This window comes from Rhinolophus sinicus, chromosome X, assembly GCF_036562045.2.
Source record: "Rhinolophus sinicus isolate RSC01 chromosome X, ASM3656204v1, whole genome shotgun sequence".
In the NCBI taxonomy this organism is placed as follows: domain Eukaryota; kingdom Metazoa; phylum Chordata; class Mammalia; order Chiroptera; family Rhinolophidae; genus Rhinolophus; species Rhinolophus sinicus.
This window is the reverse complement of record NC_133768.1, coordinates 13,213,623-13,241,507: the sequence shown is the minus strand read 5'-3', so window position 1 is coordinate 13,241,507 and position 27,885 is coordinate 13,213,623. Positions and strand designations below refer to the sequence as shown.

Here is a 27,885-nt window from a genome sequence, read left to right as displayed (position 1 = left end):
CCCAGGTTTCCCACAGATATTAAAGACAACACTTATTTTCTTTTCATGTTTTCTACCTGTGCATTTTGTCTACATTTCTGTTTTCACTTCAAGCCAGAAATGATAGTCATCTAAAAGCTTTAATGTTATTATTCTGAGAAACCCACTAGGTTGTGGAAATTTATGTCCAAGACCAGAAGGTCCACTTGAAAAAGACAAAAGTTTCAATAGAGAATTTTAATACAAACCAAAGTTAATTTGAGAATCCAATTTTCAAATGTTCCTGGTACTGATGGCGAGCCACTGAAGATTTTAAACAAAAGATCTGCCCATAAGAAGAACCATGCCCTTTAGATTTCCAGGCTCCACACTAAAAAGGGAACATTCTGTTTATAAAAATCTATAGCAAAGCTTGCTGGTTTTAAGATCCATTGATCAAAGGAAAGGATCTATGTTAAACCATAAAGACGCTAAGATAAAACCGCAACAAAAATATTTACAGCAGAATAATCCCATTTATTCATGGTCCTATCCACAAATATATATACATGAACCAGAAAAAGAGGTATCTGCTCTGAGAGTCTTAGCTGTGAAACAGGTTTACCAGTCACCAGCCTGACCATCAATATTCTCCTCTATTTGCTCTTTGCTGTTAACAGTTGCTTTCTTTTCCTCCTCCTCCCCCCTCCTCTTCCTCTCCCTCCCTCCTCCTACTTTCTCTTCCCGCTACTTCAGTATCAGACGGGCTGGACGAACAGCATCACAAAGGTAAGCCTTGGGGAAAATGTGCTTGGAAGGACCCTTGGCCCATGAAAATTTATCATGGGCTCCAATGTCACACAGAGATTTAAGGACTAACACATCCTCCAAGGACAGAGATTGTTCTTTTCTACAAAATCATCTTAACATGGACGAAGTTGAGGGAATTTCTAAGCCTCCTCGGCATCGAATTGAGGGCAGCCACATATGAGGAGAAAGGAAGAATGGTGTCCTGACATTGGATTTGAGGCCTCTGAGGACAGGCCAGAGAAATCATAGCGCTCCTGGGAGTAAAAAAGGAAACTGCTCTGGGCACAAGGAGCAGTTCCTGGGGGTTGGGGGGCAGAGCACCCGAGAAGGGAGGGGCAGGGAAGAGCCAGCCCTTGCCAAGGTGATGAAGAGGTCATCTCTATACTCCCAACCTTTTTTTTTTTTTTAAACCAGCAACAATGAAAAGACACCAGCCTTCCGAGAATGAATGAATTCTTAGAATGCACCATCTTTCTTTCTTGTAATATTAAGGCCTGAAACACATACATTTGCAATTCAGCTCATCCTTATTTATCTTTTCTTTCTGCATTGATTTATTGTTGCTTAGCTTTGTCAGGAAGAGTCCTTGATGTACAAGAACAGGATGAAACCTTCCAAATATTCTGTGGTGAAATCAACAGCCTCCACGCTTAAGTAGAGATTTGAGCCGCCCCAAGATTAATAATAAATAACGAAGCCCATGCGTTTGTAGGACTTGGCAATTTTCGAATTCTTTTGTGCAAGTGCTCTTGGGCATGGGCATGCATGATCCAGACCAGAGTTGCTTAAAATGAGGAATTTGCGAACGTGGCTGCAAAGGGAGGCTATCACTGACAAAACAGAAAAATTGCAAAATTAACCAAAGACAGGAGGACGTTGATGTACAAAATCCATAGTCTCTTATTCCTCATCCAAATGCAATCACTAGAGTGGTTCACAGAATAATCTGCAGCCCTATTATAAAATAAGCAAATATCTTGACCACACTGTCACATCTACAAATATATTTTTAATGCCCAGTTCTGACTGTTTTGATCAACACAATGCCAAAAAGGTGCAGTAATCCTCTCTGGAAAAATTCATCTTTCTCGGATAATGTTTAATCATTGTAAATGAGAAAATGAACCATGGAAGCCATAAGTAAGGAAAAGTATTGCTAAAACTTGGATTTTTGTATTGACTTTTATTTTACTTGTGGCAGCCTGAAGAGCTTCATCATAAATATTTGTGGTTAACATGAAAATAAATTGATTCTAATACCATCACCCATTCTCCGTGTGTTTGCTCCTGCTCTACGTCCCTTCACATGCTTTATATAATTCCAAAAAGTTGCAGAAGAAAATATTTTAAGATAAAATCATTGCTGAATATTCACTATTCAAAAGTGGAGACTTTGCATGTTAATTTAAAAATCTGTAATTTGAAAAAATATGTTTTTATAAATTCTATATTATCATTATCTATGGCTGCTTTCTCTCTATAAGGCAGACCTGAGTAGCTGTAACAAAGACTAAATGTCTCACAAAGCTGAAAATATTTACTATCTGGCCTTTTACAGGAAAAGTTTGCTGATCCCTGGTATGTAATAACTCAATGAAAAATAATCTTAATTTGTGCATTTTAAAAACCGAGAGTATGTGTTTGTGTGTGTGTGTGTCCTGAAATTCACATAGACACACAAATCTTAGTAAAATACAGAAGCATTGTGTCATCTCATAACAATATTGGGTATTTGTCCAGAAGACCGATAAAGAGGATAAATATGATTATCTTGGTATTTCTTGAAGGGAACATCCGCTCTTCCAATGCTCATTTCCAGACAACTATGACTTTTGTAATTAGATAACAACACCAAGTCAAAGTAATTTTCTCTCTGTCTCTCTCTTTCTCTTCTCTCTCTCTCTCTCTCTCTCTCTCTCTCTCTCTCTCTCTCACACACACACACACACACACACACACACACACACACACACATAATTCCTCATTTTCCTCATGGGCCCCATCCACTCATTGAGTAAATATTTACTGAACATCCTCTGGATGCCAGGCAGTATGCTGGGCCCCGAGAATCTAAGCAGAATAAGACACGGCTCCCACCTTCACTGGGCTGGCAGTGGACTGCAACAGACATGTAACAAATGATTATGGTCCCATGTGGTTAAGTACTGTTCAGAGTAACATCTGTAAACCATGAAAATATTTTGATGGCAAAATGGATGGAGCCAGCAGATGAAGAAGTTAGGGAAGACTTCACAGAGGAAGTGACATTTGGCTTGGGGTTTGAAGTCTGAGTAGGAGTTGTTTCCAGTAAAGAAAAGAAAGAGATATGTTAAGCAGCAGGAACAGCATATGCAGTGAAGTGAAACAAACATGGCAGGTCCGGGGAGTGAGAGGTGTAAAAGGATGAACTAGAAAGTGGGCTGGGGTCAGACCCATGCCTTACTAAGGAGTTGGGGCTTTATCTTTGAAGGTGGGGACTATAGGTTTTCTTAAGCAGAAAGAGTTCTGTTTTAAGATGATAATGTTGGATGGGGGTGGTGGAGGGAGGATGAGGGTGATGGGGACAGACTGAAAGCAACATCTTCCCAAATTTACCAGCGTATGTCTACGCAGGATCCCTCCCCAGGTACACCAAATGCACAGGACCTCTGTAAATGGAAGGATATCCTAATTCCGGTGTGAACTGAAGAAAGAGTTCACGCAATCTGTTTGTTGGAAAAATACTAAACAGTCATCGCATACCAATTTTACTTCATAAGAGGAAAAAAAAAAAAAAACAAGAAAAGAAAAGAAAAAAAAACCCTTCTTCTCTCTTTGTTGCTCGTGTGTGAAAATCCCCAGTATCCAGAGCAGAGCCTTGCAAATGGCAATGGAAGTATACAGAAACGCTACAGTTACCAGCTTTTGTACTTGAGGTCAAAAAGAATGAAGACTCTGTTTCCAAGCCCAGAAACATTGATTATTACAATATCCTGATCATAGCCCAGACATCTCCAACTTGTGGAATGTTTGCTCCATACTCTCCTCTCAGAAATGCCTTCTGATTACAGAATTCTTGCAAAAGTGAAATAATTCCAGCTACTGTTTTTGCCATAAAAGGGACCACTGTGCTTCTGCTACTTTCCCTCAGCATGTTTCTGTAGGTGGTCATTTCAACAATAAAGGAAGTTCAAGGGTTCAAACAGATTTCCACTGTTACAGCCCAAAAATCTGAGGTTTTTTCAAGGAAGTCCCCCCTACCGAGCAATTATGCTTGAATTCAAGGCTGGCTCTTTCTTACCAAAGCTGTGGGGAGAGGAGGGCAGAGGGGAGACGGGTAAGGAACTGGGGGAGGGAAGAGGAGAAGATAAGGGGCTAAAGAAATCAGAGCACTCAATCAGAAGTAAATGGTTGCAAGCAGCCATCTGATACCATGGAGACTCAGGAAGGGGGGTGCAAGAGGAGTCTGGGGGATTGTTTCATTCCCTACTCTTACTCCTGGTGAGTTTTTACTCTGATGAATCGATACATGTAGGGGGTAAAAGGCCTACAGGGGCCATATGGGGACTATAGCATGCCCCAGGGGACATATTTAGAAGGTGCCAGAAGGAGCCAGGTGGAGCTGCAGTGTCCAGCAGGGAACATGTGCTTGTTCATGGCACAGTCTTGTGATCAACACACTGCTCAGCCCTCCCCAGCCAGGTCTCCACCCCTATGTGATGTCCCATGACCTCCCCAGGGCAGGGAAGGCCCACTCACAAGATGCCAGCGCCACCCCTTCCAGTGTTACCAAGGGCAACAGAGAACTGCTGCTTCACCATTTTCTCTTCTGCCTTTCTGTCCCCCATTCCTGAAAGGCCTATGAGTGAAGGTGACTCCAAAGACCCATGGGGACGGTAAGGGCCTTCCTTGCTTCTCCACCCTCAATCTCTCATCTCTCTTTCCTCTGCCTCAGAGAGAGAGAGAGAGAGAGAGAGAGAGAGAGAGAGAGAGAGAGAGAGACTTCCTCTCTGGGTAGCCCATCACAACGGTGACATTCATTATCCTCACCATTTTCATGGAGTGTATTCATAAAAACTTCAGAGGCTAGAAAAGTCCTCATTTCCGTTTTCCCCTTCTGCTAAAATTGCTGAGACTCCAGCCACCCAGTCGCCCACCTCCCAGCTCTCAGTGGAGACCTTTCACGAAAGCTGCTAGGGTGCCATTTCCTTGCCACTGCTAATGAGTACACCGCGAGTAACCACTTAGAGAAAACAGGCCCAGCCAAGAAGAGGAATTCTTTTAAATGTATTACCCAATTATTTCACCGAGGGGGGGAGAAATATTATGAAATGAAACCTTGAAAACCCACATATTTTTAAGAGCAAACTGCACATGAAGGCGCACCACTGACAATGATTAAAGTGACCGAAATATCACACTAACACTCAGGAACGCACGTGCTAATGGGATTTATCAATGCACAACTGCACCTCGAGCCACACAGATTCGTCTCTGTCCTTCCCCCCTCAGGTGATTTTTACATCTTTGCTTGCTGCTGCCTTGTAGTAAGGATCTGTTCATTTTACAGAGAAGCAGACTAAGGTTAAGAGAATGTGTGTGGTTTTACAGAGGTTCTGCGATCAAATGCACAGAGGGCAGTGAGGGAAAAAATTCTCATCTGGTCACTGCCTGGGCCAATTCCCCCCTAGTAAAACCTGGTGGATTAAAAGCCCAGAAGAAGTAGCCCGGACACCAAATGGTGTTAATATTATAAAAGGATGAGTCAGTGTCACACTGTGTACCTTTCCATGCCTGCAGTGTGGATGTGGGGTACATCATAAAGGAACTGAGCAGATGGGTTAAAAAAGAGAGAGAGAGAAAATGTTTCCCCAGGTTTCCCAAGGTTAAGAAGTGTCTAACTGTATTTATTTGGATTTTGCTAACATGAATAAACCCCATCCATGATGAAGGGATTATTCTGTTTCTATATGACTTTTGAGATTTTTTTGGGGGGGGGAGGCTCAAAAGGGTCTATATTGTCTCTTTTTCGTTTTTGACAAGTTGGGTGTGCTTTGTGCTGCCTTAGAAAGCTAACACGGTTTCTGTTATGGTTGAAGGTAGGGAGAGGGGGCAGAATACCTTTTCCTGTAGGTAGGTAATCTCAGGAAAAGTCTTTGGGAAAATAAAACGTCATTGCTTCGAAATACAGTGTAAACAATATCTGTATTTTTTCATTTGAATTTCTAAACTTATGTGCCCTACTATCATTTAGCTAAATGAAAATCATCACTGTAACTTAAATTCTTCCCATTTAGGAAAGATCAATTATTTCTTTGAAACAAAAATATAAAGGAAAGATATGTTTAGCCCTAGAGTCAGGAAGTAAGACCTTCAGCCTAAATGTCTACAAGACAGAGCTTCTCAAATAAAAGGCAAGACCCAGTGACAAAAGGCCACAGCTCTTGTCTGACTGCCTGAATCTCACAAGAAGTGCTCCTGCACACTGATCCCACATGCATTCAAAATAGAAGAGTCATTTTTTTCTATGCTTATCAGCTCCTTTTGGTATGACTTTTGAAAGTGTCTATCCTTTCAACCTTTCCAGTGTAAAAGGATTAATAAAGAGTGATAGTTCCCCTGAGGACAAACAGGTGAGCAGATAGTAAAAGCCAGATTTATCATCCCAATAAATCCACTTCTCAAAACAAACACCTTATTATTTGGAAAAGCATTGTTCTTTCCCATTTCTGGGCAAATGATTAGTTGTGTTTTGTTGTTTTTTTTCTGGGAAGAAAGAAAAGTATTTTGAATACAGTCTGAAAAGAGTGATCAATCTGACCAAACCTGTAGTTTCATTTCAATTAATGCTTCGTTGAAAACTGCAGAAAGACAGCAATAGAGAATGACTCATAGCAAATTTGACTTGCATAGCCCACATTAAAAAAAACTCCACGTGAATAGCATCATCACTAAAGAGTATTAATTAAGCGGCCCATCTGACCATGATGCAATGGACTTGAGAGCAGTACAGGGGTTCAGAACAAGCTATCTCAAGATATGCTCCTCTGGTATGCGAATTATTTTGAGTTAAAGGCAATTTTAGCTTCAAGCTCAAGAGAAACTTCTGTCCCTCCCTTTAACTACCTAGAAGAACTTGAATAAGGGGCCTGGCCCATAATAAGAGGTTATCATCGATAATCTCTTGTTGACCCACTATAGGGCAGGGCAAACTTGTTTACTAAACATCTGCTCTTCTTATCCTCCTGCAATGACTCTTTGAAGCCCCCAAGGTACATTATTACCTCATCCCTAGCTCAGGATGCCTTATATACCTCAATCCCTCTTTCTACTGAACCTCTTCTGCATGTGGGGTCTCTGACTCTCTCATGTATGCAGGGCTCCTGCATATATGTACATATTAGATTTGGTTATCTTCTCTTGCTAATCTGTCTCATGTCTATTTGATTATTAGACCAGCCAAAAGAAACTTGAGGGTAGAGGAAAGTTTGCTCCTCCCCCACCAGAGAAAAGACAACAATGACAACACTGCATAAACTTTAGTTGGATAAGCTAGCCACAATCCCAGAAAGAATCAGAATATTTATTTAGAAAACGGAGCACATTTGTTTACTGTAAGACAAAATTACAAATACAGGAATTCTTGTAGACTGATCTGAAGAGACGCATATAAACAATCCATCTCATCCTTGTGTGTGTGTGTGCATGCCTTCACACACACATTTTTGAACACATGTATGTGCTAAATATATAGTCACACATTCAACTAGGTACCATATGTAAATTGTTTTTCAATCAGGCTATAGTTTAAAAGCTTCATATTTAAGATCAGAGGTTGAAAACTTTAGCCCACAAACCAAACTGACCTATCATCTGTTTTTATACATCAAGTTTTATTGGAATACAGCCCTACACACTCATTTACATATTGTCCGTGGCTGCTTTCACATTTACAATGACAAAGCGGAGTATTTGCAACAGAGACTGTAGAGCCTGCAAAGCTATACAATCTGAATCATTACCAAAAAAGTTTGCCAATCTCTAATTAAGACAATGAATACCTTCTAACTCACGTATTAGTCAGCCTGCACACATTGTTCAGGTTTGATTCAATAAGCTCTAGATTTTCTTTATTCAAATTATTGAAAAGTATTATTAAATATCATAACACACTAAGAATTCAGATAAAAGGAACTTTTAAGACTTAGTATAATTAATACCTTTGTTTGGAACCTTAATTTGTTTGTAAACATTTTTCAGCTATGTTGTTGATATGATGGTACAATACATATATATTGTTTTAATATATAATATGTTTTATAAATATATAATTTAAGTATATAAATGTCATTGAAATGGAGCTACACAAATGTTACTCATCCATGTTTCAAGAGCTTCATACATGCACAGGATTTTTCTCACTATTCCATATAACTCCATAATTACAGTTACTGTCATTCATTATCATTTAATTCTACTCCATCGCAAAACACAGGGAGCTGTATAACAATCAGGGGGAGCTAAACAGCCATCTGAAATCCCATTACCAAAAGTATGAAGCTATGTGTGATTCCAATACCACTGTGAAATACATTTCTCACATACATCTTTCCTGAGCATAACAACCACTTACCCCTTACAAAATGAGATTATTGTATTTCAAACAAAATCACTTATTCGTGTTTATTGTGTCCTTATTTCTCCTGCACTGTGCTTAAAAGTACATTTGGAGAGAACATAAATATGGGGTAGGCAGCCAGGGAGAGGAAAATATTACAGAATATCATCACAGGTAATTCTATACTATCTGAATATATTTCAAGGAATCTTCCATTTTTCCTCCACTCACATGGAACCTATTAATTATCTCTATGTGATATGAAATTATCTTTTTAAAAATCTAAATGTAAGTTTTTTACTGTTTGAGGCTAAGGATTGAGCACAATACATATTGCTACAGTCATTCTCTGTCAAACCCATGCCCTGAAGATGACAGAGACGGTGATGAAGTATAGTAAGGTAGCCAAGATTGTGTTATTCTGTATGTAGATGTAGACTGTCACATTTGTGATTTGGATCAAGGGTACATGACCTCATTCCATAGCTAGTCAACCTAGAGCACATGTAATTTATTGGAGCCAGGAGGCCTCATTATGATCTGGCATTCAACACAGCCCATTTCTCTAACCAAAGTTAACCCCCCTTACGAAGAAAAATGATAGCCACATAAGAAATCCATATTACTAGTCTTGATTTTATTGATAAGATTTCTAAGGTAGTAGAAATAAAATACATTGCCCAGGGTTTGCCAACCCATTATGGGACATACTTGGCATATTAAAACAAAATGAGTTAGGAAAATCATTCATTTGGAATCTCATTGGAAACTTTGGCTTTGGGATAACACTTTTATGACACTTTGCTGAAATCACCATCTCTTGGGAAAAGCTTACCCTGCCACTGCTTAACTTAGGATTCAAAACTATCTTTAATGTCTCGAAAGCCACTTGTAACTGTCATTTCTCTTTATAGGTGGAAGCACCCTGCCCACACCACACTGCTTTCTAAGTTTCACACAAAGACACTACAGCATGATGGTTCTTTCCACATGATTCAGAATGCGTTCTTTGAAGGAAAATTGGAAGAGGTAGCCTAAGAAACACAAGTTTCCTTTAACTAAGTGATGGAATTTTTGCCTTTTGATGAAAAGACAAAATGTAAGAGCAAGGAAGAGGTGTGAGATAGTGTGTAAAATGGGGAACATGTAAGCTAATAACATCTGTTCATGGGCTTATGTGGATTTTTCCAGGAAAGTTCCATTATAAGTAATTTAACCAAAGGGAGCCACTCAAAACTTAATGGAAGTGAAGGTCTGTGTATTGGGAAGACTATGGAAGAGGAAGGAACGGTGTCAGGAGGAACGTGGATTTCCTTACTAAGGAAAGGTGAGTAAGGAAACAGACTAAGGTCTGTTTAAAAAAAAAAAAAATGAAGCAGAGAGTTGCTGTCAGAAAGGTCAGTCTAGTCTCCCTTCCATGCTGTTCTGAAAGCCTGTATGACCTTTATCTGGGCAGATAATGAACTAGTTATTATCTCAACGGAAGGTCCTGACTCCTTATTCGCTCCCTATCATCAACTCACCATGCTTAATTCAATCTGTGTTTATGTAGCTCAAATGTAATCCCACCAGATTCAGCCATCCCCTTTCCAGACAGCAGATACTGTTGCTAACATCAGGCTGGTATCACTTTCAGGAAGGATGGGGAGAAAGCTTTATCATTACAAGGAGACCACCCTCAGACACAGCCATTATCTTAAAATGTTTTGGCATGTTTGGGGGGTTTTCATTTCTCAGTGGATCTGAGATAAGCCACCTGGAGAGCTTTTAATTGTTTCTTTGAGGCTATTGTTATTTATACTGTATGGACATTTGAAAGGCAACTCTCATGATCTCAATGGAAAATGGTTTCAGTCTATGCAAAGAAATATTCAGCTAGGCAAGAAATCCTAGATGTTAGAGCTGTTTTGCAAACACAATTTTTTAAAAAGCATTAAGTAAATAAAAATTCTCATTTGTGCCACAAATTTTACTCAAGTTCCACCCACATTTAACCTAAGCCTCATTATTACTCCATTATAATAATAATCAGTGCTGTTTGCCAAATACTTTAGCTTTCCTCCTTCATAGTAAGATTGCTTCGTTAACTTCTTTGAGGTTGGGTATGGCCACGTGGCTTATTTTACCCAATGAAGGATGAGCAGAAAGTGATATGTAGCACTTCTAGGTGAAAACTTTAAGAGCCGGTGTGCAATTTACTAAGTCTCCCTTTGTGACGCATGTGTCAAAATGGAGACTCCATCAGCCTGGATCCCAGAACAATTATAACTAGCAGAGCACGGCTGTTGACACGCCTGTGACATGTAGTATAAGGGAGAAATAAACATTTGTTATACTGAGCCACTGGGATTTGAGGAATGTTTATCATTACAGCATAACCCAATTTATCCTGACTTTCCTATTCCACCTTCTTTTGCTACTGCTGCTCTGTCTCCAAAATGTGAACAGCTTTCTGCAGTTGATACGCTCAGAAGAATTCCCTCGGATTCAAAAAACTCATAATGGAAGGAAAAGACAAGAGCATGGTAAAACTGGTTCAATCCACCATAGATTTTCATTAAGTGCTCCTCCTGCCTTTCAGCCTCTACACACATGGTACTATGCTCATTTACATGAAGAGTCTAGTACTGTGTTTATTTTTCATCACCTTTTCCTTGATCGGGAAACTCCAGACATTACAGTAGACAATGAGTACATTGTGTTATGGACTGAATGTCCATGTTCCCTCCGCCCAATTCATATGCTCAGAGTCCTAACCCCCCACTGTGCCTGTATTTGGAGATGGGGCCTCCAAAGAAGTAATTAAAGTTAAATACGGTCATAAGGATGGGGCCCTGATCCTAGAGGATTAGTGTCCTTATGAGGAGAGACACCAGACTGCACATGCGTGAGCTCCCTTCTCCCCGCCCCCCATCATATGAGGACACAGCAAGAAGGGGGCTACCTGTACACCAGAGAGAGAGTTCTCACCAGAAAATGAATCAGCCAGGACCTTGGTCTCGGACCTCCCAGCTTCCAGAACTATGGGAAATAAATTTCTGTTGTTTAAAACACCCAGTCTGTGGTATTTTGTTACAGCAGTCCGAGCTGACTAGTACACATCGGGACAAGTCATATGTGCATACAATGAGGTAAGTTGGTGATTATGTGAAAGGAATTTCTCTCAGGACTAAGACATTAGGATTTTTAAAAAGAGCTCATCTTAAGGAAGGAGGGATTTGAACAATCTTTGATAGATGGATAGGTATTCTGTGGGAGCACAATAGATAAGCATTATATGCCAGGTACTGTGTGGAGCTGGGGACACAAAGGCAAGTGACACACAGGCCCTGACTCCAAAGAACTCACAATGTAATGGAAAATACATTGAATAAACACATTACTTCAATAGCACAGACATCTGCTGAGCACCTACCATGTACTATTAAACATTGTGCTAGGAGTGGAACCAAGTAATACATAATGATTGATCATCTCACCATTCTTCACAGAAATGCATATCCTGCTCAACTGTGAGTAGAATTAATAACCAGGGTAGTGTGTTGGGGGGACAAACACTCCATGCCCTCCTCACCAAATGGTAGCACAACTCTCATCAGAATGTTGCCACATTTTCCGAGCTGGGCTCCGTCTGACTGACTTACCCTGAAAGATCTCAAGAGGAGTCTGACCAGTATGGTGACTTGTAAACAGCAAGCACTCATGAAAGAGGAACCAATAACAGCCATACCCTCAGCTCCACCAGGCAAATGCTTGGCTCGCAGAAAAGGTTATATGATAACATGTCTTAATATACAATTCAAAGCAAGTGGTCATTGCATAACACAGTACCTGAATCAAGCACACCATTGGGCTGTCATGAATAGTAACAGAAGGAGGCTTGAATTCTTACCTAAACGCTGGCAAAATAATCCCCACAAAAAGCAACATCAGTATTCCTCAGCAAGAGCTTGCTTTTCAGAGCCTTTCCTAAAATCTTATGGACCAAGCATCATTTATTCACATCAGCTTCACTCAAGAGACCTTAGGACAGATCAAAAGGCCTGTAACTTCTCTGTTTGAGAAAAACAGGGTTATCTTCCCTAAGGGAAGAAGCACAGATGCCATCCAAATTGGCTGGGCTTTTTATTACTATTAGCAAAAGCGAGAAATTGGAGAAGGGCTTCAAAATATGGTTTATAGGGATGTGAGGGGAGAACAAAAAAGGAAAACAGAAAATGAGTGTTAATAAACAACACTCTGACGGCAGAAGAGGAAACACCACAATCTCCCCCTAACTCTGGATTTTCTACATTAATCTCTTAATACAGAAAGGGATTTGCCGAGACAGATACCAACATAGATACTATCCGATGTCGGTCATGTTTTGCTTCTGAGAAAACAATGCATGGGAGATGATGCCAGAAGATGTGGGTTTCCCAGGTTTCCCCACGCCAGTGGGAGGGAGGGAGGAAGGTTTCGGAACTGACATTAGCCAGTCTTTCCTCCTCAAGGATACTTCCTTTGCGCTGTTTAGGATTTTGCTTCTAGAAATTCTGTCTTAGGTTCTGTGGAGGTAAGGAATTCATCCTGACCCCCTTTGCCCTTTGTACATCTTCCCACATGACAGCCAACCTTTAGCTTTACCCTCCTCCTCTGTGCTGGCAAAACCCATAACCCAGACTATGATACATTGTGGAAACTATAACCTTCGCCTTTAATTAGGTAGGATGGCAAGGTAATGTCGGCTTTCTGTCTGAGTGAGGTCAGGAGAGAGTGTTAAGGATTCCTCGGAATGCAACACAAGTGCTCAGCGGCAAGCATGCACATGGACATTTACTGAAACATCCCAGCCTGGACTTTCTTGTTTTGTTTTAATAAAAAAAAGTCCCATGGCACAACCCCATCTAGACCCTGTTGTAATGAACTAGGATGTGAGGTACTGCAACTTGGAAAACGTTTTAGCTATCTTTGGCTTTCTCCCCCAACTCTCAGAGGGAAGACACAGATCCCCAGCGCACAGAGATTTAAATATAGGGGAGGATTTTGTGGTAGCTTCTTGCAGACCCGCTTGTTTAGACAGGAAAATAAATGGCCAGTGTTGAGAGGTAAGGTCAGTCATCAGACATATTTTCCAGTCCCATAATTGCAAGCTAAGAGGGAATCTTCTGGAAAATAGTTTGCAGATTTGAGAATGGGGCTTGGGGTAGAAACATCAAGTGTGGAAGAGTAGCCACGTGGTCTTGGGAAAGTCATCTGAGCTACTTTGAGCCTCGGTTTGCTCATCTATAAAGCAGACATAATAACCCTTGGCTTTCTTACCTCACCATGTTGTTATGAGGATGAAATGAGATAAGGTGTGGGAAAGTGCTTTGAAAAATTCTAGAGCCACCCACAGGGAAGGAGTTATTATATCCCAGCCCATCCAGAAGTTGAGGTTAATTTTCAAACTAAACAGTTGGTCATCAGTAGCTATCACCATGTGGTTCTCTTGCTTCTTCCTATCCATGTGGGGAATGAGGTTTTTGCCACCTGTAGGGCGCTGGGATGAGGGAGAAGCCTGGGTGGACACCTCAGTCAGAGGGAACATGGCCTCAGGGATGCTCTGACCGTGGAACAGAGAATGGACATGTTACATGTGCTACACACATCTGCTACCTCCCGAGCAGAAGAATGGCAGGTAGCCAGGCGCACACACAGGCATGCTACCTGCTTCTTCCATAGACCTAGGAGCAATATGTGAAAAAAGCTGACACAATTACGTTCTACAGAATAAAAGAAGCGTCCTCATTCCTCTTCCCTGTTACCCCCTCCTTTGTCCAATCTGAGAAAATTAATTTTAGTATTAATAAAAATCTCTGGGGTGGCCGGTTAGCTCAGTTGGTTAGAGCACGATGCTCATATTACCAGGGTTGCCGGTTCGATCCCCGCATGGGCTACTGTGAGCTGCGCCCTCCACAACTAGATTGAAACGACTACTTGACTCGGAGCTGATGGGTCATGGAGAAACACACTTAAAATAAAGAAAAGTTAAAAAAGAATCTTCCCCTGGAGGACTTAAAGGATAGCACCTTACTGTATGGGTGCCAGACTCCCTCTGCCTTCTGACACTATCTATAATACTTTCAAGGTATCCAGGACTTAGAATCCACTGGGCTCTTTCTTTGTGATCTGTCATAACATGTCCCTCCTGATGATTAAATTGAATCACCTAAAATCCAGATAGAGGCTAGAGTACAACATTCACTCATTCAACAAATATTTACTCAGTTCCTACCACATGGCAGGCAAGCACTGGTATGGCAGAGACCAGCTATTAGGTTGGTACAAAAGTAATTGCGGTTTTTCCAATTTTTTTTAACCTTTTAGACCACAGTAACTTTTACACCAACCTAATACCTACTCAACAAGCCTGCTCACAACTGGTTAACTTGCAATGATATGTGATCACATGACTAAATTCTGGCCAATGGAATATAGGTAGAAATTAAGTATACTACTTCCAGGCATGGCCCATAAAAACCCTCCTATATGATCTCCATTCTCTCTGTCGGATGCAGACTTGGAAAGAGAGAACAGCCATAGGGAATAAAAGAGGTACAAAATGAAAGGGGCCTAGATTTCTGAATAACCATGTGGAAGGCCATCTACCAAATGCCCACACTGAACTGTCATGTAGGCAAGAAACAAAACTTCTGCTGTTTCCAGCTACTTAGATATTTGGGGTTCTTGGATAAAGAAATTAGCCTACCCTGACTAATATAGGGAGTACAATGGGGAATAAGACATGATCCCTGATCCCATGAGGTTTTCAGTTTACTGGAGGAGTAAAAAAACAAACTGGTAATTACAACAGAATGAGATAATTGCCGTGGAGAGGGAGATACAGAGTGCAGTGGCAACTAGCTCAATGAGGCAAATGGGGTTAGTCAGGACTCCCACAAGGAGAAAGATCATCTAGGTCAGGATCAAAGGAAGCTGTAGGAGCTAGAGAGTATGGCACATAAGAGGAACCGGGAGAATCTTAGAACTGGGGCCAGAGCAATGAGTCTAGGGAAACAGAAGGAGACATGAGGCTGGGACCAGACTCATATGGTTTTGAAAACCAATTCATTTAGATGTTATCAAAAGAGCAATAAGAAGCCATGGAAGAATGTGAACTAGGGAGTGATGTGATTGGATTTGTACCTTGCAAGATTCACTCTGCAGGAGTGCTGGGAATGAATTAGGGGAAAATAAGACAAGCAAACACGATGACCAATCGGAAACCTCTTCTGTACACCAGAACCATGGGCACTGACATCAGCCCAGATCCCACCCACCATTACCCACATCTTGGCCACTGTTATTTAGACCATTGGCCATCTTCTCTAAGGTCCTGATTGCAACAGAATCACTTCTCCCTGGCCCTGGTGCTCTCCCCTCCTGATTTACAACCCTCTTCCTGCCAGCCTGTCCTCAAGGTCCCAGCATGCCTTTCAGCAAAGCCCATAGGGGCTCATGCCACAAAGAAGAGGCTGTACTCTTTTATCTCACATTCTCCATAAACAATGCTCATTAAACATCCAGCATTATACCAAGAGACAAGGGCCTCTGAAAACAAAGACAAGCCAGTGAGGTGATTTTCATTACAGCATTAGTAGCCAGACATAGTCTGTCAGAAAGGCAGGCAGCGGTTGTCTGGAAGGGCAGGCACACTCACTACAGAAATGTCAAGACAGCCCTGAAAACTTATGGAAAAGGTACTTGGGGGAAGGAGCTTCAATCTGATGGATCCACTCAGATGAGCTGGTTCCCGAACAGAACTCGGGTCCCCCGGCCACAAAGCAGCAGATGTGGCTGGGAGTAAAGAACACTTGGAGAGAGGGAGCCAAGAAGAAAAAAGATCAAGAAGGGCCTGGGGCAGATTTCTATTTAAAGCACAACCTTAAAAGGGGACAGATTCTTATTTTTATTCGTCCCATGTCCAAGTGCAAAGAAACAGCAGTTTTATTTCCCACATTCATTCCTCTCTTGCTCCCCATTCAATGACAACGTGGACAGCATGGCTACATTTGTCATTCCATCGGAGAAATGCTAAAATGTTCTTTGTTTCCCTCCCGAGGCATTACTAGTAGAGACTGGGCTACATTCACCTGCAGAAATGTGCCCCGTTACAGTATTTTTGACCCGGGAATGTTCCACCTAGAACAGTGGGAGAAAACGACCCAGTCCTGTTCTCAGCGGTGACCACAAATACATGCCACCTCAAGGTGGGCTCTGAACCTGCAATCCTTCTCTTAGTCCTTGGTCAGCCCTTGTAGCAGAGGCTGGCTAGTGGTTCAGCAAACCTGTTTGACTTTTCTTCTAGGATGCATAAACAGACTGTATGTGCCAGTCTCCCCTGCAGGTAGGTGTGGTCGTGTGACTGAGTTCTGGCCAACAGAATGTGACTAGAAGTGAACCAAGCAAGTCACTTCCAGGCTTCTACTACAAAACTTTCACATGCTCAATCCTCACTCTCTTTCCTGACCCAGCAGCTGAATGGAGAAGGCACCAAAGATCTTAAAGAGGGCAGAGACAAATGAAACAAATGCCTGATTCACCATTTGGAGTAGAGCCACTGAGAATAGTCACCTGACCAGGACCAGACAATTGTATGAGAGAAACTTTTATTGTGCTCTGCCATGGAAAGCTGTGGGCTGTTGGTTGTGGCAGCTAACCTAGCATAACTAATACAGCTCTCTCCCCATTCTTTTGGGTAATAATTCCAAGTCATTAACATGTTTTCTCAAGTCTCCTAACATACTCTACTCAGAACAGAGGGCCTCACCTTATTTTTTTTTTTACAGCTTTATTGAGACATAATTCACACACAACAAAATTCACCCTTTAAAATGTACAATTCAATTGTTTTTAGCATATTCACAGAGTTGTACAACCATCACCACTATCTAATTTTAGAATATTTCATCACCCCTAAAAGAAACCCCAGAGTCATTAGCAGTCACTTTCTATTCCCCCCTATCTCCAGTACTACGTAACCACTAACCTGCTTTACGTCCTGATAAATTTGCCTGTTCTGGACATTTTATATCATTGGGATCATACAATATGGGTTCTTGTACGATGGGTTCCATTCACTTAGCATAATGTTTTCAAGGTTTATCTATGTTGCAACGTGTATCAATAATTTGTATTCTTTTTTATCACCTTGCTTATTGTCAAGCAATATTCCATTGCCTGGATATACAACATTTTCTTTATCCATTTATCAGGTGATGGACATTTTGGCTATTTTGATCTTTCAACTATTGTGAATAATGCTGTAATGAACATCCATGCACCTGTTTTTGTGTAAACATATGTTTAAACAATCAAACGTAGAATTGCTAGGACATACAGTAACTCTATGTTTAACATTTTGAGGAACTGCCAAACTGTTCTCCAAAACTACTGCACTATTTTACTTTCCCACCAGCAATGCATAAGGGTGCTAATTTCTCTACATCCTCACCAGCACTTGTCATTGCCTGTCTTTTTTATTTTAGCCATCCTAATGGGTATGAAATGATATCTCATGGCTTTGATTTGCATTTTCCTGATGACTAATGATTTTGAGCATCTTTTTGTATGTTTATGCCGACCTTTAAGTCTTTTTTGGAGAAATGTCTATTCAAACCCTTTGCCTATTTGAAAAATTAGGTTGTCTTTTTATTGTTGAGTTGTTAAAAGTTGTTGTTTTTTTAACAACTCTAGATGTAAGTCTGTTGTGGGTTGATTTGTGCTCCTCCCCGCAAAATATGTTGATGTCCTAACCTTCAGTACCTATGAATGTGACTTTATTTGGAAATAGGTTCTTTGCAGGGGAAATCAAGTGAAGATGAGTTCATAGTTGATTGGGATAAGCCCTAATTCCAATGACTGGCATCCTTAGAAGAAGGCCATGTGAAGACACAGGGACACTGAGACACATATAGAGGAGAGTGCCATGTGAAGATGGAGACAGAATGGAATTATGTTACTACAAGCTAAGGAACACCAAGTATTGCTGGCAACCACAAGCAGGAGAAAGCAAGGAAGAGCCTGCAGAGGGAGTTTGGTTCTGCTAACAGCATGATTTTGGACTTCTGAAAGAATAAATTTCTGCTGTCTTTTTTTTTTGGGGGGGGGGAATGTTGGGGAACACTGCATTCCAGGGCCCATCAGCTCCAAGTCAAGTCGTTGTCCTTCATTCTAGTTGTGGAGGGCGCAGCTCAGCTCTAAGTCCAGTCGCCGTTTTCAATCTTTAGTTGTGGGGGGCGCAGCCCACCATCCCATGCGGGAATTGAACCAGCAACCTTGTTGTTAAGAGCACATGCTCTAACCAACTGAACCATCCGGCTGCCCAAATTTCTGTTGTCTTAAGCCACCCAGTTTGTGGTAGCTAGTTATAGAAGCTCTAGGAAACTAATACAGAGTCCCTTCTCAGCTAGGTGACCTGCAAATATTTTCTCCCATTATGTAGGTTGATTTTTCGCTTTCTGATGGTACCCTATGAAGGACAAAAGGTTTTAATTTTGATGAAGTTCTATTTACTATTTTTTTTGTTACTTGTGCTTTTAGTGGCATAGCTAAAAAATCATTGCCTAATTCAAAGTCATAAAGATTTAATTCTATGTTTTCTTCTAAGAGTTTTATAGTTTCAACTCTTAAATTTAAATCTATGATCCATTCTGAGTTAATCTTTGTTGTGATGATGTAGGGAAGGAATTCAACTTCATTTTCCTGCAATGTGGATATTCAGTTGTTTCAGCACCGTTTGTTGACAAGATAATAGTTTCCCCCATTGAATTGTCTTAGCACTCTTGTCAAAAATCAATTGACCATAAACATAAGGATTTATTTCTGGACTCTCAATTCTATTCCACTGAGCCATAGGTCTATCCTTATGCCACTACCACACTGTCTTGATTACTACAGTTTTGTAGTTTCGAAATTGGGATAGTGTGAGAACTCCAACTCTGTTCTTTTTCAAGATTGTTTTGGCTATTTACGGTCCCTAGAATTTCCTTACAATTTTTAAAATAAGCTTGTCAATTTCTGCAAAAAGTCAGCTAGGATTTTGATATAGACTGAATTGAATCTGTATATTAATTTGGGGAATGTTGCCATCTTAAACAATATTAAGTCTTCTAATTCATGAACATGGGATGTCTTTCCATTTATTTAGGTCTACCAATGATGTTTCATATTTTTCAGTGTACAAGCCTTGTACTTTTGTAACATGTACTCCTAAGTATCTTTTCTTTTCTTTTTTTAATATGTGTTGTTGTTGGGGGACAGTGTGTTTCTCCAGGGCCCATGAGCTCCAAGTCGTCGTCCTTCAATCTAGTTGTGGAGGGAGCAGCTCAGCTCCAAGTCCACTCACCATTTTCAATCTTAGTTGCAGGGGGCACAGCCCACCATCCCATGCAGGAATTGAACTGGCAACCTTGTTGTTGAGAGCTCGCTCTCTAACCAACTGAGCCATCTGGCTGCCCCTCTGGCAGCTCAGCAGCAGCTCGTTGTATTCAATCTAGTTGTGGAGGGCACAGCTCACTGGCTCATGTGGGAATTGAACTGGCAACTCTGTTGTTCAGAGCTCATGCTCTAACCAACTGATCCATTTGGCCACCCCTAAGTATCTATTATTTTTGATGCTATTATAAAAGGAATTGTTCTCTTAATTTCTTTTCTTTTTCTTATTGTTCCTTGCTAGTGTGTAGAATACAATTGATTTTTGTATATTGATCTTGTATTTTGAAAGCTTGCTAAACTCATTTATTAGTCTTGATGGGAATTTTCTGTGGATTCCTTAGGAATTTCTATATACAAATCATGTCATCTGTGAATAGAGATACTTTTACTTCTCCCTTTCCAATCTGAATGACTTTTCTTTCCTAATTGCTCTAGCTAGAATCTCCAGTATGATGTTAAATAGAAATGGCAAGAATGGACAGCCTTGTCTTGTATGTCATCTTAGGGGAAAAGCATTCAATTTTTCATTACTAGTATGATGTCAGCTGTGAGTGTTTGATAAATGTCCTTTATCAGGTTGGAGAAGTTCCCTTCTATTCCTACTTTAAATGTTTTTGTCTTGAAAGGGTACTGAATTTTGTTGAATGATGTTTCTGCATTTATCTATATGATCATGTAGCTGCACCTTCTGAAAAGACCACTGAAAAGAAATTCAATTTCCATCCCTCTTTCCTATAATATTTCACTGTAATAATCTGTTTACCTTTTTTCCTTCCCTTCAAGACTGTGGATTACCTAAATTAGGGGCCCACCTTACACGTATTTATATCCTCAATATCTAGCCAAGTGTCTGATACATAGGAGTCACTCAATAAATCTTTGTGGAAATGATGAGGATGAATTCATCTTTCAGAGGCATCTAAAAGAATCCGGGTGACCAAGAGCTGAAAGGGTCTTTCCATGGAAAAGATGGAAAGACTGTGACTGACAGTCAAGTGTCCCTTATACTTTACTTTTTTTTAAAGTGTGAAGTAAAGAGTAAAGTGTCCCTGTACACTTAAGGTACAATGTCTCTTACCACAAGCAATAAATACCATCTATCTCAAACACAAAGAATTTGAAAACTCAAGCAGGTGAGCGGCTTCATGGTACATAGAAAGTCATGGCCATGGTCTTCTTGTAAAGATAGCTTTGGACTTAGATAGCAGTTTCAAACATATATTTTTTTCCAATGTCCAATTTAAGAAGAGAAGACATGGTAATAACACAGTATTCTTGTGGTAGATAGCAAAGAGGGCAACAATTCTTCCCTTCCTATATCCACACCCCTTGCAATTCTCCAACCAGGAAGCAGAGTTTTTTTCTCCACCTCCTGAGTATGAGTTGGTCTTGTAATTTGCTTTGACCAGCTCCAAGCCTAGGCCTCAAGAGGCTAAGCACACTTTCCTGCTCTGTTGGAACTCTGCTGATAATGAGAGATTCCAGACTCAGTTACCTGATTCCAGACTCAGATACCCCAGCCAACACCTATCCATCCCTCAGATATAAAGCCATCTTAGACCAGCCAGTTCTCAGATGACTTGCCAACTGATCAGTAACTCATCATTGACATGAGTGAGCCCAGCTGAGATGAGAGGAACCACGCAGCTGACTCATAGAAATATGGGCTAAATAGTTGTTGGTTTAAGCCACTTAATTTTGGAGTTACTTGTTACATAACAAAAGCTGATACAGAGGTAATGGCCACATAAATTAGAAGAATAGGTCTTATTCCTCAATTGTCAACTAATCAATTTTACAGCCTCGAGACAAATCACTTCACCTTTTTGAGCCTCAATTTTTAAACCACAGAAACAAGGAAAGATGGTGGACTGGTCCAGTGTTATGCAAATATTGTTAGGCAAACAAGGCCTTTCCTCCAATGATACTCTACAAGGATATGAAACAATGAAACAGATGAAAAGGGACGTGCTCTAGTTCTGGAGGAAGCTAAACTCCATCTGTTCAGCTTTCCTCTCACTCCTCCCTCATACACCCACATCCACTCCTTAGAACGGCACACCAGCAATCTGTGGATAAAGTCTGGAAAGCATTGTGCCATTCAGTTTTTCTAAGGCTTCTCTCAAGCTAACATCCCATGATTCTAGTCCTGAAGAGGAGACAGTTTTATATGAATCACGTCAGGTTGGCCTCTCTAGTAGCACTGCCCACGCTATGTGGTAATTAGTTGCTTACTTGTCTCTCTGCTCCACCAGACTGTGAGCAACTCAACTACACAGACTGCTCTTCCTCCTTTTGGAGTTCCTTTCCCTACCGCAGTGACTGCCACATGCCCCTCAATACAAAAGCATCTAGTCAAGAAATACCATGTAAGTGAATGCCTTGGGTGGGTGGATGGATGGATGGATGGATGGATGGATGGAAAAATTAATTTAAAAATACCCCATGAATGGATAATTATCATTGAATTGATATGAAATGCTATAAATGGAATGAATGAAAATGAATAAGTAAAGGAGCACATGAATAACTTTCACATGTTATTCACAATGTTTCAAAGACTGAATGAATTTAGCCTTATCCCTGAGTACAAGGCCAGGGCTCCAATTAACATTTTCAGCATTGTCAGATTACTCTCAGCAAAATGTCTGAAACAACAGTAACTAAATTAGTACATCTTGGAAAGCAACTCCAGTTATTTTCTCAGATTTCCTAACATTAATTCCTTTCAAGGGCAGGAAGCATTTCTCTTCATGCCCCTACCCTGAAAATGCCAGCCAGCCTGTCCCCAACTCCAACCCTATGGATCATCTTCCCCCTCTTGGCAGTTGGCACACAGGCCAAAAGATTTACTTGGGCTCTACATAAACAGAACTTTCTGCGGAAATCTCTGCCCCACTTGTCCACCAATGGTTTTCGCAGAGAAGAGCCAGGGAAAGCTCACTTTATGTACCACCCCCTTTGGTTGTCTGGCCATGATGGGGGTGGAGCTCCTTGGGCTGTTCTGCAGATTTTCAGCTTGTGCTGAGAGCAGGAAGCCCATGGGGAAGTACGCTGACTCAGGCCAGGGATTCTTTCTGTCCTCCTTCAAAGCTTCTGCTTCCTGCTCTAAGTTCTTAATGACTGCCTTCCATTTAAAAGAACCTTTAGCTTTAAAGGAGGCTAACTTCAACAGTACTGTAAGCCAAGATAATCTGACCAGAAAGTAGTCTGATAAATTTAATATCCTTTTTTTTTAAGGTAGGGAATGAGCACGAAAAAAATGTAATCTGGAACAGAAATACAAATAAATCCCAGAGAACTGATGCAATATCACTGGGGTAAAGCAATAAGTAGGGATGTTTGGTGACCTTTTGAGTTTAAAGAGGTAAGGTCATGTTTCATTTTCTTGTTATTCTATTATTTAAACTATGTGTCTCAATGGCTATTTCCTGTCATGATGTTCTTTAAGGTTCCCAGAACACTCTGCATGCCCAATAATTATGATGTAGAGCAGGCATCTTATTTTACGCAATCAGTATGTTCCTAAAAAGTTGCAGGTTATCAACTTGTTTTTAAATGGAATCATGTCATTTTCATCAGCCTTTGTATTACGTAAGTAACATGGAGAAGCAAAAATGACCTCCCTTCTCAGAAAAACAAAGTTATCTATACTCCGACCTGCCAGAGATGACCACTGTTAACATTCTAGAGCAGAGTTTTTCAAACTGTGGCTTGAAAAAACTGTGGCCCATTAGGAGATCATGAAATCAACTCAGTGGGTCACAACCAGCATCTTAAAAATGAAACAGACAAAGGAGAAGAGGAATAGAATTGGAATAAAGTAGGATAGGGCAGAGAAGGATAGAATAAGATAATATAGTAAAGGAAAATTTTTCAAAATAAATAACTATATCAGAATGTGTCACATAGAGAAAAGTATTGTTAATAAAACTGTTGTTTCAGCTACATACATCTACTAGGTCACAAATGTAAATTGTATTTTTCACTGTGGATCATGATCAAAACATGTTTTAAAAATACTCATTGGGTATCTATCCTTTCAGACCTTTTCACCCTATATTCCTACATCGTCTTAATAAACACGCAATAACCTGCATCCTATTTGGTGGCATCTCTTTAACTTTGGAATGTATCAGAAACACATTTCTGAGTTAATAAAGATCCATTTGTTTTATTTTAATGAGTACAGTATTTCACTGTTCTAATATGTAGTGATGTTGTTTGATGTACCAATGTATGGTAATATTTATTCAACCAATTTTCTATTGTTAATCATTTATGGTATTTCCAATATTTCTTAATTGTAAGCAACACTGAGGTATCTATACATTCTTTTATTTTACTTTTCCAATTATTTTCTTACGTTAAATATTTTTTTAAAAATTTTCTCCTCCATAATTTTTACTTTTTAAATTGAGGTATAATTGACATATAACATTACATTAATTTCAGGTGTACAGCATAATTATTCAATATTTATCTATACTCCATTGCAAAATGATCACCACAATAACTCTAGCGAACATCTGTCACCATAGTTACTAATTTTTTTCTTGTGATGAGTTAATTTATATTTTGAAGTAAAATCTCTGGCATACAGTTTTTTGTATATTAATTTTATAAAGGCCAACTGCCTCCAGAAAATTTATACCAATGTACACATCCATCAGCAGTGTCTAAAAGTACTCTTATGTCCACCCTACTCTCAATCCCACCTCAAACCTGATCATTCTTATTTTTTCATCTTGGCCTATTTGGATAAATGTGGAAAAGTGTCAATTTATTTTAATTTGGTTTGATTATTTATGTGAATTGAAGTCACCCACAACTAATTTACACCAGGCTTTAAGCAACACTATAGAATACAGAAGGCGACCACTGAGCTAGAAAAGAAACCTGTGTATCCATGACGTGAATCATTTGGGTTTAGATAGTAAAGGCCTTGATATGTAAAATGACCGCTGCTATAGCAAATGACCTATTTTACACAGTCAGTATGTTCCCCCAAACTATTGTTACAATTGAACAACTAATAAGTTACAGCCAGACAGGCAGCCACCACCTTGCCCGATGATACATGCTAACATCCAACAGAGCGTTATGCCTGCGCCAGACGCACAGTAAGTACGTCTTGATTTGTGGGCCTTTTTATCCAGAGGTCCCAACCCCAGCCCTTGTGAGCATCCAAGGACCCACCTGGATATTGTACTCCTATCTTTTTTTTTCCTGCCTCTGTTTCCCCATCATAAATCAAGAGGCTAAAGGCTACTGCAGTGGCAGTAAGGTGGTAGGAGTGGGAGGGACCATTAGAAAGGCTCTGGGTAGGGTAGATAGATCCTGAAAACTGAAGACAGAGAACCACATCTGAATCCTGGATTCAAATTTTAAACAGTGTAGACTTAAAACAGGGCCTCCATTTCCTCATCTACCAGAAGAATATCATAATATTTCCATACAGAATTTTGAGATGCTTGTGAAATAACATGAGATAGTACTAGCAGAAAGCAGTCATACAATAAATATTAAGGGAGTGTGTGTGTGTACATGTGTGTACATGTGTAAATGTATTGGATATCTGCCTAAACATGTTTAGAAGAATTCCCTTGGTAACACTCAATCATTGAAGACAAAAAAAAATCGCCATCTAACAAAAACTGGGGGCAGGGCTGCCTACAGGAAAAAGTCAAAGGGGTGAAACATAAACTGTAGGCTGTGGTCTCAGCTGTACCCTACACATGAGAAAGACAACTTGGGACAAGCAGTGGATTTAAACAAGAGTTACCCAGGTCCTTAGAGTAAGTCTGGATTTTTAAAGGGCTCTTATTCTGCATAAAACTCTTTGCATTTCACACCTGGTGAGTAGAGAAAAGCATATCCTCCCCCAACCAACCCCACCTGCAACTCTGACTTCACAGAGCTGTCTCACTAGGTCTCCAGTTTTTAAAAGCCAAAACTCGATTACATAGTCACCTTTACATTTGAAAAAAAATCTGGGTTAATGGTCCAAAGCAGTTCGCTCATGGAAAAATCAGCTCCCTATCCTCTAGTTAGGAAAAGGAATGAAGCAAAGTATAGTAAAGTTTAAAAACATGTCCAAATTTATCATAAAACCCCACTTTCAAAGGCCCAGCTGTGTGTCACTCAGCAGCAGGGTCCCCTGGGGGCTTCTCACAACCATTTTTCAGACTTAACTGTAAAGGCTTCACACGCCTTCACACCCAAAGCGAACGAAGCATTCCATCAAAACACAAGGCAGCCGTGGGGCTGCTTGGGCCTCAAAGATGTTTCAGACATTCCCATAATGCTTGAAGGGGAAGAGGAAGGCTGAAATATTTACCCCTCAACTCTCCAATCATGGTCATTTCAAATCAAACAGTGAGGAAGCCTGTGGGCCGGCAGGGGTGGGGAGGTAGTTACAGCACTCATTGAGCCCAGGATTTCAAACCTCAGCAAAGGCATCTGGGAAGCTGAGCCTATATCAGGGGTTTGAAAGAAAGTCCTGTGGGCAGTTTTAGAATTTGCTTGAGGCCTTTTCAACCTCCAGAATCCACAAAGTTCTGTCTAGCCAGGCTTGCTACTTTGTGCATTAGATATCCAAGGCTCTGAAAGTGAGCCACAAGAATAGACCTTGTCAGAGGGATTGAAAAGCCTTCCCCTCTTGTCTCTTGTCCTTCTGAGGAAATATTCAGCTTTGCCCTAGATTTTGCATAAAACCTTGATAGTATGGCAGCAGGCAACTAGAGAAGGCAACTCCTCTATAGCTCTAAGGCTCATCCAGCCAAGTGATTAGAGAACTCATCACTCTTACTCTTCCAGTCCCTTCCCAAGGAAAGGAAGCAATCTGAAAATCCAAAAGGATTCTCCTTCCCACAGAGGAAGAGCTGAAGCAGGGCCAATGAAGATTCCAATGTCAAACTTCAATTACACGGAGTTTGCAAGTGACATGAAACATGGCTTTGTGAAGAGCCCTCGTCTGACAATCAAAAGGCACCATAACTAGGCTTTAATTTAAAAAGAGACGGAAAAAGTCCTTTAGAATAGACCACATTTCCTCCATTTCAGAGCCCAAAACTTTGTCCTTAGTGATTAGTGATAATCTTTTGTGCTACAGAAAAACAGAACAAAATTTCTGCTTAGTGTAGAAGTCAAGGGGCAATAAGGAAAAGAAGTCACTGTCACAGTATCTTATTGAAGGAGAAAGTTTTGTAAAACTACAACTCAGGGAGTTTTTACCCAACAGAAGTATATAGGCACGTTTACCAAAAGATGGTAACTAGAATGTTCATAGCAGCATTCTTTGGAATAGCCCAAACTGGAAATTATCCAAATGTCCATCAATAGTAGAATGCACAATACATCATGATATATTCATGCGAAGGAATACTATACAGCAACGAAAATAAATGAACTACAGCTACATGCAATAACATGAGTGAGGCACATAAACATAATTTTGAGCAAAAAATAATCCAGATCTAAAAAAGCATATACTGTACGATTCCACAACAGACCAAAGTAATCTATGCTGTTAAAAGTCAGGATAATGGCCATTCTTGGGCAGGTATGACTGGAAGGCAACAGTAGCAGAATTTCTAGAGGGCTGCAAATATTGCTTCTTGATCCAGGTGCTGGTTACAGAACTGTGTTCAATTTGTAAAAATTCATTGAGCTGTACACTTATGATCTGTGCACATTGTGGTATTTGTGTTACAATTAGATCTTAAAAGTTTTATAAATATATATTATAATTTTTATAATATATATAATTTACAAATATATATATATATATATGGAGAGAGAGAGAGAGAGAGAGAGAGAGAGAGAGAGAGAGAGAGAGAGAGAATGGCAATATGAATGAATTCTTTTGGTTCCAGGTAGCAACATTTCTCTAGAAAATAGAACCCTGTTAACAAGTTTTCATTTTCATTTGCTTACTTGAGGAAAGCTGCCACACTGTTCTGGTCAAACACAGAAACTCTGTCTCTCAGAAAAAAGAGCCTACAGTTTAGTGCCTCTTTTATTCACTGAAAGAACACCAAATACTTCAGAGTACTTTTATC

At 40.3% G+C, this 27,885-nt stretch overlaps 1 protein-coding gene across 2 annotated transcripts in view; it reads right to left on the bottom strand.

Annotated features, from left to right (window-relative positions):
* NHS (NHS actin remodeling regulator) overlaps nucleotides 1-27,885 on the bottom strand; it is a 344,627-nt gene that overhangs the window by 298,231 nt on the left and 18,511 nt on the right. The gene's annotated exons all lie outside the window — the stretch shown is intronic.